Genomic DNA, 22317 nt, shown 5'->3' with positions numbered 1-22317 from the left:
AATTAATTTACAATTCAGTTTACATATTGCTAAATCAATTTTGGGAATAATTTCTCAGAGAAATATTTGTTATCTTTTTAATAATTGCAAAAAGAATGGTAGGTTTAGTGTTAATACGTGAAATTAAGCTTCAGATGTGTCTCTGGCAATAGCAAACCACCCTGCGTAAGGTAGTTCCCCCATACAACGATAATAAACGTACTACGGAAACACGTGACACCTCGGACTGCTCTATTGTCTAGCCAATCCTTCCGGTTTGATATCCTATCTGTGACACGTAATCGAGTCACAGCCGTCAATCACTGGACAGACAGAGAGAAAGGGAAAGAGAACGAGGGGCCGGCAATTGTAGGGAGCGACAGTAGAAGCGAGATAAAAGAAAGATAGGTTAGGAGGCGGAAGGGAAAGTAAAATAGTGGAGACCAATGGGGCGTAGAAGGAGGCCCGGTGCCAGGCATAAGTTGTTTGGCATTCATTTGGCGTGCAATGCCGAGCCCATTCCGAGATTGAATCCCACAAAACTGGCTGCGCCACGGCGTTATAATTAATTTATAATACCTCTAATTACGTGGCCATGTCGGATGTGGCAGTCCCGACGTTTAATTGGTCCGCTAATTAAACAGGGAACGCGCCCTACGAACGTGCTGCGCGCCTATGTAGTTCCGATGCTTTTCTCCCTTTCTCTTCCCTAACCCTGCCATGCCCTTTCCCAACGACCTACCAGCCGTTCGGGTTATGTACTCCGAAACGACGAGTACACGACTGCTCTTTGCGGTTACACTTCAGCCTCGCGCAATCCCCGCCAGCCTATAACTGCGATTCTATAATGATCTTTATTGATACTCATTCTCTTCTTTTTTTTCAGGAATTTCAATGATCAAGGGTAATTCCCGTTCATCAACACTGAGACCACCGGGCGTTTAACATGATCAATATGTAATATTTATAAACATTGTAAATATTAAAAAAATAAAATATTTAAAATATTTGATTTTTTTTCGGTTTCTTCGTATACTGATCATGGTATTGAAGTGAAACTATTTATTTCTCAAGTCATTTCGGATATTTAACGATTTTAAGATACCAATTGCGAAATAAGAAAGCTGATACCCGTCACTTTGACTTCTTGCAGCTGTAGTACTTTCCTGGTTGAATGGCTCGATGATGATTCGATTCATTTTTAACATACGATAGTATGAAAAATATGATTTTGTTTGAACTGTATTTTTCATAATGTTTGAATATAAATATTTCAAAATGTTTGAACAACTTGTGTTTCTGTAACTTGTCAACTATTCAAGTGGAGAAATTAGTATGTAAATTATAATATAGTATTATCATATATGACGATACGATAGTGTTTTTATATAATAATATGAGATGATTATATGATACCTTTAGTAATTTTTCGTACATACTAGGCGCTTATTCAGAATTTCATTAAACATAGTCCCTTTGCCCCGATCTTCACCGATAATGGAGTTCATCCATTTTAAATATTCATGAAATACCAGTCCCCGCATTTTTCTTATCGTCGCTAATTTCTGGCAACACTCGTACGTTTCCTCTTTGGTTCTGCGCTGAATACGTGCATTCTTTATTTTTCAAAATTCCGCTGGACTAGCTCGTACTCATCATTCACACTTTTCGCCGGGGTTCTGAAAGAAATGAAGGAGACCTCGTATCAAGTGTGAAGATGAAAGCGAGGTCTCGCACAATGATATCATTTTGGTTCGTCTTTCTCTTTAATACTCCTCTTTGACGGTGAACTTTAATTTCCTACGGGAATTCGTGGACACTCTGCAGGTACAGTATCTATTACCCCGGTCTCGCAGGTTTGTCCTGGTCCTGTTCTCTCCCTTTTACGCCCCGAATACTGTGTTCCGTCGCTTCCTGCGACTATCAGGATCAAACAAGCCTTTATGCATCCTACAAATGATCGAAATGCTCTTACTGCCACTATTTAATTAAACTTTATGCAATTTACTTAAATTAGGTAACGGAAGAAGATCGTGCGGTATCTGAAAATTTAAACACAGGGAACGTTTTTGTAAAATAATTTTCTGTTTGATATCAATGACATAAACATAACTTGCTGCTAATACCAGTTTCATGAATGAAACTAGTGAAATACTGATTGAAATCTGACCTTAAATCATTGCTAATGAGAAACTGCACGAACTTTTTCTGATATGTAATAATTGCTAATTGTAATTACTATTTATTATAATTACTAGTCCATCTGACTTAAGTTCTATGTTTCTGGGGATTATAAGGGATGAAGACTGTCTCAGCCTTTTATTATAAAATTTCTCGATTATTAAATGACTCTTGGATAACAAAATCTTATCTCATCTTGCAATAATTATCAATGAACTCTGATGATTTTAAAATAACGATATCGTGTATAAATATACGGAATACTTATATTAATTTTCATTAGCTGTATCGATCACTAATTTGCAATTTTCTTCACGAAGAAATATCTAATATGCAATAATTAAGTACTCATAAAATTTCTTTCTCGACAATGTAGCATATTGTGCTACAGAATTTTACTCCCTTAAAAATATATTAAATAGCGAGAATGAATCGAGAAGCGAGAAAGAAAAATATTAGATGGTATATTCGGTACTAATGCACATTTGAAGTCTCACATATATGATATTTTGAATATAGGTAAAGTGAACGCACTATTAATTGGTACATTTAGCACCAACGTGATATTCTGGAATATGACATTTTGAGTGCTGACGGCTACTTAAATTTCGTTTATTGCTTATTGCTAGATGGTTTCTTCCGGTTACGTTGCTTTGGGTGCTTCCAATTTGAGAACCGCTGGTTTCACATGTAACTATAATGCATATTTCATGGCAGCATTCATATACTGACACCGAAGCGAGTCAATTCCATTTGATTTCCGATCCGTAGGTCATAATTGTTTCGTTTAATATACGTATAGAACGTAGGAAATTTCATTCGCGGAACGTTCGAGCACACCAGTTTTCGCGACTTGTGAATGCTAAATAAAAAGCACAATGTGCCGACTGTTGAGCCACTTTCAATATTTTCCGCGAATTATGCTCGTGTATTTCGAAAGCGCCCAGAGGTTCGCGTATTTCGAACATTATCTTGAGTTACAAAGTTACTTTAAAAAGTTCGTCCTATGTGTAATACGTTTGTGTAACATGTTTGAAAGAAGGTTAAGTATTTTCTACCTTACTTTGTTTAATGGTATTACTTTAAATGCATTTACATTGAAACAGTTGCGATAACGAAGAACTTCAATCTTTTGGATTTTATATTTCCGGTTTATTTGCAATGGAATCCGCTTGGGGGAAATACTAAATTTCGATTTCATATTTGATCAGATCAAATAGAAGTTCTAAACATGAATCAAATTCAAATTGAAATACGATGTTGACGTTGAACCGAGAAAATAAAGATTTTAAGTATCGAGTTGATTAATGAAGCGTACAAAATTGTGCTTAAAAGTGAAGATACTATTACTAAATGATTAAGTTAATAAAGTCTGTTAATAAAGAATAAATGAAGGAACGAAATCTTTTACTTCGTGGACAGTAGTGAATTTTCTTTTTTTTTTTAACATTCTTTACATTCGTTTCATATATTCATGAAAGTGTTGATACTAAATTGATTTCAAGTGAACGGGAATGTCGTCGTTACGTGAAACTGAAAATAAACGACTTATCTCCTTTATTACTTTACTATCATCGTTTGTTTGACCTCTTTAAAGGTATCAACAGAGTTGGAAGCTCTGCATTTACTTTGAAGGTTTGCTCGCTATCGACTGCGTCTTTTTCACTTTACACCTTCTTTTCGCTTACTCATTATCAATTTTAATCCAACAGAAGACTGGTTGACAATATTATAAAGTTTGAATCAGCGAAGTTACTTAAACAGCGCTACTGAAAAGAATAAAGTAAGTAAGTATATAATCTTGCTAAAGGTTGTAGATTTCAGTAATTCTGAAAAACGTATCACGAACTGTTATCATGAACGCAGAATTCATTGTAGTAATACTATCTATAGTAATACTATCTTGTAAACTAAGCGCGATCGCCGGTTAGATATATAAGTAAAAGTTCCTCGAAACATCGATTTCTACGACATATCCAAACTTTATCGCAATCGAAAAGGGAGCCCATTATCAACAAGTTTACCTGGTTTCCTTCTCAAAATCGTCCTTCTAAAAGAGTTAAAAACAAAATAAAATTATATTAACATTATTCTTCCAAAAAAATGTAAAAAAGTTCTGCGAGTGAGATGGTCCCATAAATTCTAAAATGCCTGCACTGTCAATTATATTTAGCGGTATACTGAATCCCGCACAGAAGCCTATTCAACAATTCCTCTGACACGTATCTGCGTTCAAAAATATATTTTCTTCAGGTAGGGATCACATTTATGACGTAATACTTCTTTCAAAACAACTGGGCCATCTCTGAACTTATCCTAGATTATCGGTATTCACCTGAACAATTGAGAACGACGTAGCAAACGACAACCACGTTCTCGAATCTGTTAACCCTTTGCACTCGAGAGGTGCACTTGATTTGATACAGCAAAACTATAAAATTGAATATTTAGTATTTTAAATGAAACTTTGTATTGCCGTTGGAAATATTTAAATAAAATTACTTTGTCACTTAATTTATCTGTGAATTATTGTTAAATTAGTTTCAAACAGTGTCGTCTGTATCTCGTCGAAAAATGTTAAATATTTCCAGTGAAAAACTTTCGAGTGCAAAGGGTTAATACGTCATAAAAAAATGTCCACTGTAGTCCGTACGCCAGTCCGCAACGATAACGGTTCGCCCAGGGTTTTGGTTCCCTATCGCAGCTACGTCCAGTAATTCCGAAAAAAGAGCACCCCGTGCCGAATTGCTCGGGATAATTCTTCCTTCACGGTCGGGCAACGGAATGCCAATAAAACTCACGGGTCCGTTGGAAGCGCGAAGTACTACATACCGTAATTTCGATCAAGGGAGCGAGCGAGCGAGCGAGCGAGCGCCGCGTCGGGGTTCCGCACGGCGGAGAGCACGTTTCACGGGGGCGCGAAAGGAAGCCTGGAAGCATAGAGAGCGCGGTCGGCTGGTTGGTATTGGTTGGTATCACCGCGACGAACGGGCCAAGGGGTTCTAAGGGGGCAGTTGCGTCGGCGTGTTGCGCCGTAGCTTTTGCCGCGGCGCCCGCCAGTCCATAGGCGAAGTCCTAACGAGTAGCCGGTGTGTGAGCCGTGTCTTCGGTGAACGCTCGCTCCTCGCGATTCCAACCGATATTTACGCGTGTAACCGGATCGAATCTCGGCCGCGGTGTCCGTCGTGCTCGTTTTTTTTCGCTTGTCGCGTTCCGCGGACATTGGTCACCAGTCCAGAAGTATATTCCCCCAAGAGGAACAAAATTCTCGGTCATCTTCGGTGATCAAAAATAAATGCTAATCGAGGGAGACGATCGTTAAATGTGCATGGATCGATCACGGAGGATCTGACAGAGTGGCGGTGATCGAACGAGCGTCTGCGATCGGAAGCCAGTGCGGGGGCTCCGACATGTGACGGGAGGTGTCGATCGTGCGAGGACCATAAATCTCGATCAGCCGTAGATCCGTGACTCGGCTACCGCCTTTCCAGGATCCTGCGAAAGACTCGGCGAAGGGACTCGGTGGTTTCTCTTGGAGGATACTGGTGCGTTCACGCGTTACAGTTGCGCGTTTCCGGGGTATTCGAGAGTGAGTGGGATGTCGGAGGAATTGTTTTCGTTCCTGTGATTCGTTGTCGCCTTGGGAGTAATCGAACGGGCATCGAAGACGTCTGTGCTCGTGTAAGTTTCAACGTCACGCGGATCATGCGAGTGGAACTTCTGGCTTGATAAAGTGCATTAGACAGTCGGAGGGCGGTCTTTGCAGAGAGGTCGTTAAATTTAAGGTGTCCTCGTAAACACCGGGTTGTTCGGTTAATTGGGGAGGTGGGTGAAGGGAAGAATAGGGGAAAGAATATGCGAGGGTGCGACATAACGAATTCTTACGGGGTTGTTGGCTTTTGAAATTGAATTGTGGGAAAGTAATGGGACGATAGATGAAATTCTTTTTACGGGGATTAAATGTAATTTATGTTTATGCCTGGGTTATGTTGTTTCTTGTGATCATTCTTTGTGATTATTTTTGCAGTTTCAAGTGTGAGTTTAGTTATAAGATAGTTTAATTATTGTTCATATAATTCGATGTAGATTTCGACTGATTGGATCAAGTTATTTAAATGTTCTTTACGGGAGAAGTAATATTTTATTTACTACAGATTGCTTTCCCATTGCGAAGTTTTTGATTAAGTTACGTTTGTAGCAGACCCAATGTTGAAACGTTGACTTTAGACTTTCTTTTGTCGCGACACACATGACTTGTGCTTTTAAGGGCAAAGATTTCAATTTCAAGTTTTCTTATGATTAGGTGTACATAAGTTTCTGTTGCGTTTTCGTTGTTTGATGATCAATGCTTGCAGTTCTTTTCATCTTTCTGTTAGATTACGCCTGTGGAGGAAAATGATATGGGTGTTTGATGTTTGAAATATAGTTTTGGTTGTTCCAAGTTTTTTAATTATAAGTTATGGGCCTTAAATTCATCGACCTCTTTGATAAAGGCGAATTAAGTAGTTATTAATTACTCTTCTGAAACTTTTAGTTACGAATTCCTGGACCTATTACAAGCTACTGCTTTCCTATCGATCACTTTTTACATATTGAACATCTTTTTCTTTATATTCAGTATTCATCTATTGCCAATAATCGTTTCTAAAACGATTTTATACCTACATCAAGCAGTTGTGATATTTTCAAAATAGTGTTTTAAACATTAAAATTTGTTTGAAAATTGATCGAACCGCTTAACCTTGTGTACGATAAAATTTTGTTTTCTCAAGTTTCCTAAGCATACGACACACATCGTCGTATTTACAATAATTGTTGTTGCTCTCAAAATTTTATCACTTCTTTATTATCCTTATTCACTTGAATTTTTACACAATGTTTAAAAAAACAGCAGCTGTTCTCTGACTTGATGTTTCAGTGTCTGTGACATAGCAAACAACCCATTATTCATTCTGACTTCTAGTACTTTTTCACGCTCGCCAAGTGTAATTAAAATCTTTGTTATGTCTTTCCATGGACATCGAACAGTTAATTGTTTCAACACGTCGCCTGTCACATTATTTGTATGTATTGGAACACATAATAAATAGTATTAAATTTTTGTAATTCTAAACAAATAAATAATATTTCAATATTTTAATGCAAATAAGAGATGAATTTTTACACAATTTCTTGCCGAGCCGTACGTTAAAGACATTTTACGGAAATCTGACTGATTAATAAACCGTTCGCAGACGAGATATAATTTTACTAGCAATAATACGTGGAAATGGCTTTATTTTATTGCGTTGGGCGAAAAGTAATGTTGGATTCCTGCGATAAACGATGTTCTCGTATCAGTACAAAACATTATCTAACACACGATTTAATAGAACCGTCATTTCAGTGGATTCTATTTTCACGAATACTTATTTGTATATTTCTTCTGAAACAAGTGTCAAAAAGTTTGCATCTTCGATCAATCTCAGAGTTTCTTAATCCCCAAAACCTGAAAACGCGATGCAATTAATAAAAGAGATTTAGTGTGTGCACAATGCTGTAAACATGCGAGTCTCTCAAACAAGGTGTAAAAAGTTCCGTGATAGAAACTTTGCGAACGAATTAATTATCAACGATTTGGTATCATAGCTTTTAAGTTATACCATTATTTAGTTACTGATATAACTAGGTACTTTCATTTAACGCCAGGTTTCCTCTTGTAATTGTTTTCAAGTAATTTGTAAGCTCTGATCATCGGTGACCATTGTGATTTACGTATTTGACACTAGAATTATCACACCCGTCAAGATGACGGGTTTCATTTCTCTTATTTTGCAATTATTGATATGTTAAAAATAGATTTACGAAACGAGTCAATTTCACTAATATTGAAATTTTTAAACATTGTTTGGTAAATTTTTATGTCGATTTTGATTAATACAGTTACACGAATATGTACCTCAATTGTCTACCCTTAAACTTCTAATTTCCAAGCTTCAAATGAACAAATATCAATTTTTCTAAGAACGACAGAACAGACAGTAAATGTCCGTAAATCTAGCGTTAAAACTGTTAAATATCCGAAACGATTACAAAAATAGTTTCACTTCACTACAATGAACACACGAAGAAATCGAAAACAAGCTATTGTCTTAATTTTTACAAGGATCACACATAAATCATATGAAATGCTCGGCAGTTCTACTATTAACACTAAACGTACCACGACCGGTCAAATGACCGGTTTTAAAATTCAGTTAACAATTGTACATTTCCTATTTAACTCGATATCAATTTTTATATTGCGTGATCAATCATTTTATCAATTGTCTTTCCTTTTGTTCCTGTTTTCACTAAGAAAAATGTATTGTTTAATTTGTCTATCTTCAGTTCATATCCAGTTATTTAACCAGCCCCGGTGGGAAAAGGTATATATAAAGGTATAAAGTGTCGGTACGTTCAGCGTTAACAAACCGAACTCCGGCAATCGCGAAACCAAAAAGTCCACGCCTACGTTTCGTTCGTGCCGCAACACCGTCGAGGATCAACGATTACCATACGTTTCCTTTTTCATCGCCGCGTGTAATAATAGCCCGAACATCGGCCAGCCGGGCACTCTCGATCGTCGTTGCACAAACAGGATTATAAACATCGCGGCGATCACCGCAAAATTGGGGCACCACCCAGCCCCGTCGTTTCGTATTGGGGGTTTCCGGCGTGCGAGAAAATAGGAAGGAAAACGGCGGGGGGGGGGGGGGGAGTAGGGGCCGAGGGAGGAGAAAACAGAAAGAACGAGCGAGCGAGCGAGCGAGAGATAAAGACAAAAAGAGAAAAAAATACGCGTCGGGGAAAATGGGGTAACAAGAGGGAAAAAACGAAAAGGAGGGGAAAGGGGGACACGGGAAACACCGAACAATACCAATTGCGACAAATTACACGTTGCTTTATCCGGTAGCGCTGGCTCGCGATTAAAAGGGGACGCGACGGTACACCGAACGCTACCCCCAACGGGCCGATTCACATTTTTATTCGCAGTTTCCTTCGATACGGGACCGTCGGAGTGACGTCATCTGGACGAAACTTATCACAGAAATTTAATTAACGTGTCGGTGATTCTGTCGCCGGCGTTTCCATTCCACGCTTTTGGGTTTCACTTTATCAAGGGGTTTTAGAAATCACAGTGAGCACTTTTTCCGAATGGAAAAACGCGACGCGGTGACGCTTTCGATTCGGTCTTTATTCGTGGCCATGGTGTCGCCGATAGGTTTTTTGATGGCTCGCGAGGTTTACGTGTAATAACGGAAGTTTTTGTGTAAGAAAGTTCGGTGGAAGTAGCCAGTTGCGGATTGCGAACGGATTGTTTTATTTTCATGGATTTTTTATGGCGAGCTGGGTAATGTTGCACGAGACATGTAGTCTGTGGGTTCTGGCGGTTAACTGGTTTAAATGGGAATTTTATGGGAGGCTGGACAATACTTTTCGAAAGTTTCGTATTCGTTGATAACTTCATTGCATTTATTGTTTATACGTTTTTCGTGGTTACTACTGTTCCTGTTGAATATCATTTTGATACGTTATCTACTGGTAGCTATTGAACAGTTTATCGAAGATTTATGATCAACGCATAAAGATTTCTTAATAAATATTTCAATGGCAGTAATAATTGCAATCCTGGTTCAATAAATCATTCCGGGTAATATAACGCATTCGGAGAAAAGTATTGATACAGATGTGATACGGTTATGAAAAAGCCTATTAATAGACGTTCGGTAAATACAGTATTAATATTGTGAATCGACCATTTGTATGATTATCCTATTCGAATTCGTCCATAAATTGCCGTATGTGAAGTTTCTTTATTTAAATAGCTACTTACTTTTACTCTATTCGTTTTTACTACGTTCGTCTTTATAATTATTTAATTACAAATTCGTTTTATCCGCCACTATATACATAAATATATTTACACAATGCATCCATTCCCGAATAGAGTTGCCAAAAGAAAAATGTCTAACCACTGCATTTGTTTGCAAAATCTGAAATTTTCTTTGCTAGAAGAAAGTTTCAAACAGGTAATTCGCGAAACGTTTACGTGCATATACATATCAGAGCATCGAAACCTAGCGAGATTACGTGGAAACCTTTAGTAGATCGTATAAATTTCGCGAAACCTCGGCGGTTTCATTGCGGGATTATAAGAACGGCTAAACGTGCGCGGCACGCGTGTCGACGCGATCTTCGTAACGCTGGAAACAGTATTGCGCCGCGGATAGATGAAATATAGTGGAATTAAATCCGCGGATTGAATGTGCTATAAATGATCCGAAGAATCACCTTCCTTCGAAGACATAAATACCCGCAAATTGATGTCAACGGATGATCGATTCCTGCTCTGTTCGGGGAACATTCAGGATCGATCTAATACTTCAATTCGAGAAAATTTGGGACACCGTGTTCCACGGTGGTAAAATTTTGTGGTTGATGTCGTAAAAACACGGGATACGACCGAAGAAAGCGTTTTATTGCAAATATTTCCCGATGCAAAACGATTCAAATTCCGTGCGAGCGCTTTCGCTCAAACCGCACGAAAATTTTGTGTCATTTTTGTGTTGATTTTATCGTTAAAGAGGAAAATAAAGTGAAAAGGAGAAATCTAATGAATAAAATGAACATTTAAGTATTTTGTTTTTCTAAAAATTGGGTAAACTCCAGGACACACAGTCTTTTTCGATTTACGCAATGTAATTTTCCTGTTAGTTGTCTTTGAATAGGAATTTTCTTTTTTGACCAAAACGTTTTTTTATTTACGATCCTTTAACGTTTCAATAGTTTCACCGGCAGTTTCGCAAAACGTTTCATCATCGTTAGCAGCGTCAGTTGAAAACGTTCAGCGGAATAAAAAGTTTCGTTAATTGTCGAAAATATTCACCGTTAGAGAACTAATGAAATATCCGAGTAGAAAATTACGCGGCGTGTATAGAAAATTGCGTAGTAATTATTCCCTTGCATTAATTGTCAATGGCTGTTTCAGTTTTAGAATAATTGGAGCAGTTCTGAATCACTGTTGTTGCATTGTGTATTTTCCGCAAACGCCTCTCAACGTTTCATAATCATTTATACCGATTGTAACAATGTTCAAATAATATTAGTTGGTCCAATTTAAAATTGATTTAAATGATACACTCTAAACGTAGAGTATATTATAATGAGAGAATCGAATCTGTTGCTAATGGAGAATTGATTTTACCATTCAAACGCGAACGTATCCAAGTGATATCCTCTGATTTAAACGACACTTCAGTAAAAAGTAATATTGTCAAAAACATTTTATACGTGGTTTTTTCTTATTTGGTACCATTTACATTACAAGAATGACGACGAAATTAGGATTAGGATTATTTCATTCCTAATTTTAGGTTAGGAATGAAAAACACATTTAATGGAATATATCAAGCTCTAGTATGAAAAACAAACGATCTAACGTCTTTAAAATATTTTTATTCCAAGGGTATTTGTTACCCAAGTTTTACTTACTTAATAAAATAATAATGTACTTCCACTCGAAGTCTTCTCAACGTTACCAACTCAATATCAAGAACTCAATCTTCTCCGATTCTAACGACTCCCTTCTTCCATTTCACCAACTAACAGACTCGCAAATGTCCTTATCATAAATCCACCCTCAATTCCTCACATTAGGATCTTCACCCTGAAACCGATAGATTCAATTGTTCTTCACTTTTCGATAATTTCATCCGCGTCTCTAAATCTGGCGTCGCGATCCCTGGGTATGTAGATAATTGTTTCCTCATCAAGTATATTTACCGTTATCATTGCGAAGCGATTCTTGCACCTCCATTCTCCTAACCGTTTGAGCTTTCACCCCTTAAGGATCAAATTACGTGTGTATTATCCATCGAACAAGTGCTACAAAAATCTTGGTTGCTTTACGTAACACTTATTCTCTTGTAACAAAAATAAGTAGGACAATTATTAACTACTTGGCATCACAATCCTTGAATTATACTATTGTCAACTTACTTGCGTTATTAAACATTTTTATTCGACATCAGTTATCTCGCACATTATAATTGTTTTCAAGCAATTCAGAAGCGTCGGTTATCAGTGACTGGCATGGCGTTTAACATGTTAAACAAAGATCGTTCCAATTTAGGGATATATTCTTGTGGGTTGTTAGATACAGATGTTTATACAGTATGTTGCATCTTCCGTTCCAACACGTTACGTTCCAGACTCTTGCTACTCGATGTTCTCGAGAACAATATTTTGACTGAAGCGATTCGCGACTGAAACAACGAAACATCATCGAACGGGTGGTATACATTTAGTTCATGCGAGATCGCGTAAGGGACAAGATGCCTGACGTCGTTTGGCAAAAATGAATTGATAATATAATCTTCTGAACACGAACTAGTGGTTATACCATTATACCAATACTCTTTCGTCCTATGAATACTTTCACAACCGTGCTTAATGAAGCCACTCTTAATTGTTTCTTAGAAAAAGAGAAAAATTTGATATTTATTCTATGTATACATTTACTCTGAAGATTATCAATTGATAATAGAAAGGTAATATTCAATTTATATTCGGAAACAGTAAGTAACTGATTTGTCGAATTCAGTTTGAAATTTTCATCAAGAGTCTGACACAATATTATACGCCAAAAGGTTACGGGTGCGTTTGTACTATCCCTTCTACTACTATCTTTCAGTTCAGGCAAAGATTCTTATGAGTAATAAGATGGAACATTGTTTACACATGGTGTTCCGTATTCTTTTAAAATTTTAGACAATTGTGGGCCACTTACGATTACTTATCAGCAAGCTAAAAATCCACAAGGGCAAGGGATGTCGTTCGCGAGGAATCACAAGCTGGATAGCAACGATCTTGCTCTTCCTCTGAAACCAAATGTGCCTTACCTTATGATACAACAGGTTGATTGCCAATGATATTTTTAGTTATTAGTTGGGGTGTCGGCATTGTTTTTTCAACTATTTTTCATTCAAAACAATATAACATTGGAGCACGTAATATCTTTGTTTAAAATTATATGATTACAATAATATTTTAGGCTAGTAATGCTAATGAACAAATTTCTTATTAAAAGAAATAGAATTTAGAATCCTTAAATACTGATAATTTATTATTTTTGTAATATTAACACTAAGCGTACCGGCACTTTATACATAACTATTCCTACCGTAACCAGTTAAATAATTGGTTATAAAATAAAGATACACACGTTCAGCGATCAATTTTTCTTAGCAGAAGCAGAAACAAAAGAAAAGCCAACAATTAGAAAGCTGATTAATCGGGAAATACAAGAACTGATATAAAATTAAATGGAAAATGCAGAATTTTGAATCACATTTTAGAACCAGTCACGTGACCGGTCACGGTACATTTAGTGTTAAAAAAAATACACTCCGATTAGAATGACTGGCAGTCAACCTGATAAACAAGACTTTTGTCCGAACTGAACCGTTACGCATCTAAACCGATAATACAAATGGACCCTAAACAATGTCCCATCGTCGAAATAACACCAGCGATCGGGACGAGTCTATCGATGCTCCCGGTCGATGATTGACACCCGGGAAATTACGAGTGACCGTCTCCGCCTCGCGCGTCGTGCCGCGTCACGGTTAACAAATCCAATCCAAGCAGTCGCCCCGCGATTACTCGGGAATTAAGCGAGCTGAGAACGTGATGTTTCCAGGTGTCGTGATCGTGTCATCGGGCCGGGCTTAACGAGGGAGCAGTTAACGTCTGGGTCGTTAGGGAACGCGGAATGCGAGCGAGTGGACGCTTCTCCACTGCCGTTTGCGAATCCTCGAAACTGCCGCGCGGCGATCGTTAGACCGGTTTGGTGTTCACTGAGAACAGTGCTTTACGGCGCGCGTTCACTCTTGACACGCTCTCTATCCCCGTGATCGACAGGTAACGATGTACACCGTGTCCTGGGCAACTCGGATCAAACTATAGCCTGCCGTTAAAGTCTGGGTTAGGTCTATCGAACTTTGCGAATTCATTGTCCCCTACTTTGGTAGGGTCCCTACAATTGGGTTGGAAATAAAGTCATTTCGGGTTTGTAGAGTGAAATAAAACTCAATTCGAACTTCTTAAGGAGTCCAAGATGTTACGTGATTTTCAATTCTTGTGTGTGATACATTTAAACTGTTTGCAATCTCTCACACAGTTATATGACGATTCGATTCAATGAAGGTTTTCATTTTGTCATCATCAACTTTAGAAGGTCGACCACAACGTTGGTCATCTTTAAGTGAAAAATCTACGGAACGAAATATTTTAAACCAATTCCGACACATGCGTTCTGTTAAGCAATCAACGCCATAAACTTTACATATCTCTTTGCGAGACTCAGCCGCTTTCTTGCCTATACGAAAATAAACAAGTAAAATATGTCGAAAATGTTTTTTTTGTACTGCATGTGAAAATTGACCGTAAACTTAGAGTTATAAACAAAATTACACGGAATTTGTTTCTATAGTAACCTAAAAGCGTCAACTACCAAATCTCAAAACAAAACGATTATAACATTGGCAGAAGAATAACAAAACGAACAATAACGCTATCTATTTGTGCAAACCGAAATTACTTTCTTGCCAATCCAATACACGCATGGATCGCAAAGGTTCCGAAAGTAACTATTTGAAACTGTTGTATATGGGTTTCGATTGAAACTGTTATGAAGAATTGAAATAAGTCATAACTGTTATTCGGTGTATCGGTTTTGAAACGGTTCTATAACCGTTATTTTTCGGTTGTTGAAATAGTCACGAAGAAGTGAAATTGAGAACCGAAAGATAACAGTTATAGAACTGTTATTTTTTTGTTTTTGAAACAATTATGAAGAACCGAAGTGAAGAATCGAAAAATAATAGTTATAGAACCGTTTCAGAACCAATATACCGAATATGATTTATTGCGATTCTTTATAACTGTTTCAAGAATCGAAACCGATATCATAATTGTTTTCAATCCTTGATTGCATGATACTTATGTGGAGGGCTCAGAAGCTAAAAGGTGTAAGTTACCTAATTTAATTCTGTAGAAATTGTTGTAATTGGTTTATTAATTCAAGGATTTAAGGATGGAAACATTTTTGAAATTTTTCTTTCCTTTTTGATAATTTAACTTGTACCTAAGTCTTAATACCTTCTTTAGAATACACTAGTTTATGTTTTGACTATTTTCAACTTTCCTATCAAACATTCACGTATTATTGTACTCTTTTTGATTCAAGCGGTTTCAAAAATAACATTACTTTCTGAATCGGTGTTAATTTTCAATCAACTCGATGGATTACAAACATAAATACATGAGAAATATCTGTTTATGCATTTGCCAGAAGCGTGTTACGAATAAATATATAAATCCACGTGGAATATGCAATTTAAATTACTGTTTTACATTTTAAACTCACTGTTGTTAACGTACCCTTTTCATTTAAATATTCCAGGATTACGTTAATCACTACAATACGCTCGAAAGACCAAAAGAACTAATATTCTCTATAATTCAATAAACGTAAACTAGTACAATTCCAACGGCAATCCAAGTGAACGAAACTGCAAGCCTGTTCACTAAACAAAACTTATCGCGAAGACATCAGAATCTCGTCATTTTAAACAGTCTTCGTATCATACTTCGAAAAAAAGGCAAAAACCACAAATTATCCGAATATCGCGTAAATTCTTAAAAATCTCACGGCAGAACGAAGAAGAAAATGAAAACCGGTTCTGATTACGCGAACGTGCTTCCTTGAAACGAACTTCGCTGTGTGGATACTGGCCAGTCGTAAGGGAAACTAGCGTAATCCCTTCCGGTGATGATCGGGACGACCGTATCGGAAACGAAGGTCATGGAAGCTTTAAGTAGAAGGGAAAAGTCGAAAGAGAAGATCGAAATTATCGACGTGTGAATACACGGAAAGGTGAGCGCGTGTGTAGGCTTCTAAATACGATGAGATTTGTCTTGGGTCATGCCCCAAGACAAGGTAAGAGGTTGAGCCTTTTCCACCGTTTCTAAGATATGTTATGATGCATTCATCGTCACTGAGGTCTCATCACAGCAGCATCAGCTTCAAGGTCTCTTTTAGGCTAGATGCACAAGAGCAGTTTGACAAAATATCGCAGCGATGATTGTTTTGGAAAACAGAAACAAAGTTCTGCTGCCTAACAGAAGCAGGAACTTATCTTTATTCGTAAGGCTAAAATGTCGCAGATGGCATACATTAAAAATTGCAATAAAATTACTACTACTACCGCAACAATAACAACTAGAAACAACAAGCGACTCAACTGACAACTACTTTGACTTTCTAACTACGACTACAACAACTGCGCGATTGGCCTCTTCACACATACCAATAATCTCTCTTATACCCTAGACGAGTCCCCTCCTTCTGGACGTTTTTTTAAGGTAGTTTTAGGTACCCCGTCTGCCAAGGCCGTTTTTCCACTGCGTCGTGGTTCTTAACCTTTTAGCTACGGTGGGACTAGCTGCGAAGCTATACTTCTGTACGACAAGGTTTGACAAGGTCTACATATAATAAATGTAATATCACTGCAATTTGAGACTGATAGAATTTTCCATTGTGCAATTACGTTAAATTAGATTGTAATGTGCGCAACTATCGATGACAGAGAAAGAATTGTGCCGCTATAGTGACGTACCGTTCAAAAAGATCATACCCGCGAAAGCCACTATAGTGACGCATCGTAATATAAGATGACATCAGCAGAAACCATTATAGTGGCACATCGTACCTAAGAGATTAAAACTACGTTAAGAACTATATTATATTTTACAAGATACTAGGGCAGTGTCCACCTACCATTTGATGGCTAGATCGGCATAAGGATAAGAGAAGTCTCTAATGATGTGTTCAGTTTGTAGTTTTGATTGCAACTATATTAACGAATAGCAAATTGATACCGAAAATGAATCAACAAAAGATAAAACCAATTACACCCCTATTCCTCAATCTAGCCATCAATCGGTACACAGACTATACAAACACCGAAAGAGGTTTAAGATCTGATTTTCGTACAAAATTATGTGTACATACCTAACAACAAAAGACTGTTACTCAATGTACCGTCAGTAATGACATATCCTGTGAATAAAAAATGATACTATACTAGTTCTCCGATAGAAACATGTTCAAATATAGGGTGTATATGTTACAGGCAATGTGTTTAACGTGGGCATTTTGTAAAATGACTGGGCATTGTGTAGAATGCCCGTTCGAAAAGACATTGCGCAAAATGTCCGTAACAAGTTTCGGTCAATCTATAAAATGTCCAGTCATTATACAGAATACTTAGACGACGGTGGTCACTGTATTGAAACGCTCTGATGAGGAAATTAAAAAATGTGTTTTTTATTGAGACAATATATCCCTTGGTCAAAATCAACAAACAGTCATTATAATCATACTTAATCATAAGGATCATTTATTGGACTAAGGCAAAGAACTGTAGTACTTGGAATTACAGAACTGACCGGTAGCTCTGCACTGTAACCAAGACCTAAGCAAGACATAACCGTGGGCATTATATAAAATGTCCGTGCCATATGTGAAATACTTGCCCATTATATATATTGCCCAAAAAATTGGGCATTCTACACAATGCTCGATCATTTTACAAAATGCCCACGTTAAATACATTGCGCGTAACATATATACAGTTGCCTGTTATAGTTTTAATATTTTATCAGATATTGAAACTAGTAAAACAGTGTACATTAAAACCTAAGTCAGGTTTGAATGGGTTAAATCCATCGCTCGTTTAGAAACAAGTTTCATCGTGCGTAGAGGTCTTATTGATAACAATAATCGTTGGACAAATGAATGTTGCCGAGTGGTACAAAACGGCTAGGCTCGCTGCGGGACGAATATTTATCAGCACCTCCTACGCGACTCGATAATGCTGATTTACATATTTCCCGATAATGTTCGCCGGGCATATTTCGACGTGTGCCGTGGCGCGGCGCGCTGCAGCTGTAATCACGTGTGTAATTCTTGTCGATAGATACGTGCTCGCGCTTATAATAGTGAGGGTATTAACGAAAATCCATCTTAAATCTCTTGTAAATGAAATTCTTCGATGACAGCGCCCGCCGCTGTCGCTGTTCCTACTCCTGCTGCGAGCGTCATCGTTTACTCCCCGAGCCAGCCGGTATCGATGCGCACCGTGAGCGAGGTAATTCGCTTTTCTCTCGAATAATAGAGAAGGTGGAGGGGCACGGTTGGCTTTTATCGAGACCCGGAGTGTATCTTAAGTTTTGAAGCTCGTGTACATTATCGACACGTTTTGCTATCGTCTTCGGCGTTCGGGTAATTTACCCTTGCGGAATTTAATGACGGTCGCCCGAAGTCAAGTCTTATCTGTTTTATTACTTTGATCTTCGAATCTATGTATTATGGTCGATTTACTTTTTTCGCTTCTTTATTAGGTTGAGGTTTCAGTTTCGTGGGGTGTTGGTCATTTTAGTTTGGTTTTGTTAATACGTTGGAGATGGTTCTATTCGTGAATTATTTTTAATTTGTATTATGTTTAATATGACAATATTGTTTCAATATTCTTTTGTTTTAATAAAGGAAGGTAATTAGTCTTTTAAAGGTTAAGGTAAAATAGTAATTGTAAACTGTACATTGTTTTTTGTGTAAACATGAACTCCATCGTCGTTATTATTTGGAAAACATATGTTTAGAACAGATAAAATCTTCAACTTTGAAAATAATCTTGACGTTAACTACATAAATAAATACATAAAAACATTTTACACAGAATATGATTCTTGTTTCTATGAAAAACAGTGATAAATTTTTTTCAAACGATATTAAGTTTCGAATATGTTTAAACACTCTTTAAGGCATAACGTTATTTCCCTAAGGGGAACATCAAAGAATCGTTGCTGTTCGGGATAACTGACGGCGCTACGTGTATCTCGCGGAACTATTTTATTTTCTCAATCGAAAATAAAATCTGTATTGTATCTTACTTTAATGGTTTCCGTACGATAGAGATCTGCTCTAACCGCGGTATATTTGGATTTTATTTCAAGCTTTTAGCTCTCAAAATAAATCGGAAAATATTCGAAAAAAATTGTAGTGTGAAGAGTATTTCACTCGCTTTAATGACTGTATAGACTCGTTAAAATATTTATAATACTAGAAAAATATTCGTGTATCATTTAACTTGAGTGAATCAATAAAATCATTTTTTATAGGAAATTCTGTGCTACTACCACACTCAACCATTTCTAATACAATATCGAGTCAGACTCGCGATAAAAATTTTCAATCTAATTCGACAAATGTAAGTGTTCTTTATATATTCTTCATATAAATGAAGTTTTACTTGTCTATTATCAATCTTTAACCTCCAGAGTAAACGTAGACACAGAATAATTACCAAATCTTTTTCTTCTTCTAAATTAATAACGATAAAGCACTTTCATCAAGCACAGGTGTAAAAGAAATCAAAACAACTTAACACATAAATAATTTAAAAAATCCAAACTTCATTTAATCTACAAAATTAAATTTCCGAGAAATCGATGGTGACAGAGAAAAACGGTCTTGCAATTAAAAACGAAGAAGATACAAACATTTCCAAGAACCTCCCAGCGACTGTCGGAATACGTGATAAAGTAAAAATCATGCTGGTCACTGTAATCAATTTATCAGTCCGAAAATCGAAACAACCCTCCTGGAGGGATACGTGCAGGTTAAGACAGAACGCGATGGCGCGTAGTAGGAAATCGGGTCAAGCAGTCTCCACGTAAGAAAGTTAATTACGAGTCTGTCCCAGCTTGCCGGGAATGCCGCGCAAAAACAAGCCACTTTTAAATGATAAATTATCCCGTAATGGTGGCGCATTGTCGTTCTTCGACGGGGGTGGATTCCTTTTCTCCAGCAAGCCGTTCGCTCTGTCGAGCGATTACTGGCACAGGTGCACCACCGATTTTCCTGTAATTCGTGTCCTCGTCGGGCTGGCCCAATTAACATAAATGGCCCCCAAATGTTAACGTTGACGCCGATTTATTCGATCGCCCCGATCTCAAACAAAAACACGATCGCACAGACACACACCACCGATTGCGCTGCCCGTTGGATCGAGATTTACGGCCATTGAGGCGGGGCATTGGCACGTCTGTTCGCGGGAATCCACGCTGATTTCGACTTGATTTACCGCGATTCATTGCCAGATTTTAATTACAGTTCCAGCGTCTAGGATATCTTCGGTAGTTAGATGGGGATTATTCGTTGCATGCCTTACGACAGTGGGACCTATTAACTCTTCGAGGTTAAGTGGGTTAAAAGCCACCCTTTCTTTCCACCCTTTCTTAGCTTTTTATGCATGGTGGGGCATATTTATATATTTATGATATGTAGACTGCGTCAAACCTTCCTGTAGAGATGTACAATTTCACGAATAGTCCTGCCGTAGCTAAAAGGTTAAAACCTGATTAAAGAAACGTTGAAAAATAATTATGAAAATGAGATTTTTCATAAGAAATTGATACGAGTAGAGGATTAAGATAACCTCGTTAGGGTTGAATTGTTTTTGAGGACAGACAAAGACGGTTTTAGTTCCCATTCGACTGCAGTTTATTTTGTTTGAACAGATATAAGTTGAACAATACGGAGATAGACGAAGGTAGTTACGAAAATTATACGAAAATAAAGCAAATATCCGTTCGATGATCTTTAACGATCAAAATCAAATGTACACCTATGTATCCGTATCCTAGCAGAGGTTAATACTTTGATCAGTATTTAAAAGGGGAATTTCTCGCGAAATTCGTGAACACGAAACAACACGGAATATTTTAACCTACAACGAATTGCGAAAGTTCCTTTTGTTTCAGTTAAGATTTCATTGAAGAATTTCCTTCTCCTTTGGTGAAATCAAGTTTCTGATACCGTAGAACGGAAAAATGTGTTTGTTAAAAATCTTCGCGTTCATTTGCTTCCACACCTTTCTCTTGTCAGAATTTTTTTACTTTCTCTACTTTAATTAGCTCCTTCGGTTCTTCACGGATTCTTGAACCGAATTTTATGGTTCTCTTTTTAATAGCTTCGCTCGGAATTTAATCAATACTTATTGTTACTTGGGAATAACCATCGGTAAAGTAATAAGTGAACTTCTTTCTGCAATTAAGATAGGATAATATTGCATTATAAGATGTAAGGAAACTAGAATAATCTATAACGATCATCCGTTTCATAAAAATATGTAGGAGCAGTATGGATTTTCAGACATCATATGCCTTATACAAAATGAAGCATCATTTGGCTACGTTTTGCATCTTTTGTCTATAATTACTCACATACCCATACATCTACCATAAATACCTACAAACAACTTGAATCTACATTCAGTTTAACACTAAAACTACAAAACTACAGAGCAGTCGAATTGACTTCGAAATTTCTCAATAGAAACTGCAAGAGTGCATCTATTGAGACTATAATTAATTTCAAATTCAGTTTGCGTATTGCTAAATCAATTTCTTTAATAATTTCTTAAAGAATACCTGTTATCTCTTTAATAATTGAAAAGAAAGAGTTTTGAACCGTCCGATAGTTTTAGTATTAAATCTTCCATTAAAACTGAACTTTATCTAACACGAAACCATCGACTTTCGTTCGCAGTCGTGTCTCACTCCGCCATTGATACGCGCTCGTAAACGGCGCATTAATACGGGGCGCGGCGTTTTCTTCGACGAGTTTCTTCTATCGTTTTGAATAATGAGCTGGAAATACAGTTTTGTCGTCCGTTCCGCTACCCAAGATAAGTTTCTAACGGCACGGTAATTTCCGCGGAAGCATTTTCGTTCCCATCGCCGACTGTGTTTTACGTTTCGACGGTGCGGCGCGCCGTCGTCTAAGATAGTGGTTCAGAAATTGTGCATCCGCGAACACGGGCCCGAGAGTAACTTATATTGCAACGATAGATGCACCGCGGTGAAATTCTCGGCGTGTCTGTACGTAAGCGAAAGCAGCGGTTGTAAAGCGCAGCAGAGTGGAGGGAGACGGGGCAAGCCTCTACTTAATGGAACTGCTATCGTTTCAAACTACTCGCGATAAGGCTACTCCGAAAGCTCTGTAACCAT

General features: G+C 37.5%; 1 protein-coding gene across 1 annotated transcript in view; it reads left to right on the top strand.

Moving 5' to 3' along the window:
- The first annotated feature begins 5234 nt into the window (after positions 1-5234).
- The window catches only part of LOC116425342 (zwei Ig domain protein zig-8), a 382900-nt gene continuing 365817 nt past the window's right edge, over positions 5235-22317 (top strand). The window contains exon 1 of the mRNA XM_076366653.1: positions 5235-5841. The gene's annotated coding sequence lies outside the window, so the exon portion shown is untranslated. The remainder of the gene's footprint in view (positions 5842-22317) is intronic.

Source organism: Nomia melanderi, chromosome 4 (assembly GCF_051020985.1).
Source record: "Nomia melanderi isolate GNS246 chromosome 4, iyNomMela1, whole genome shotgun sequence".
Taxonomy (NCBI): domain Eukaryota; kingdom Metazoa; phylum Arthropoda; class Insecta; order Hymenoptera; family Halictidae; genus Nomia; species Nomia melanderi.
The sequence above is the reverse complement of the archived record's forward strand: the minus strand, read 5'-3'. Positions and strand labels throughout refer to the sequence as shown.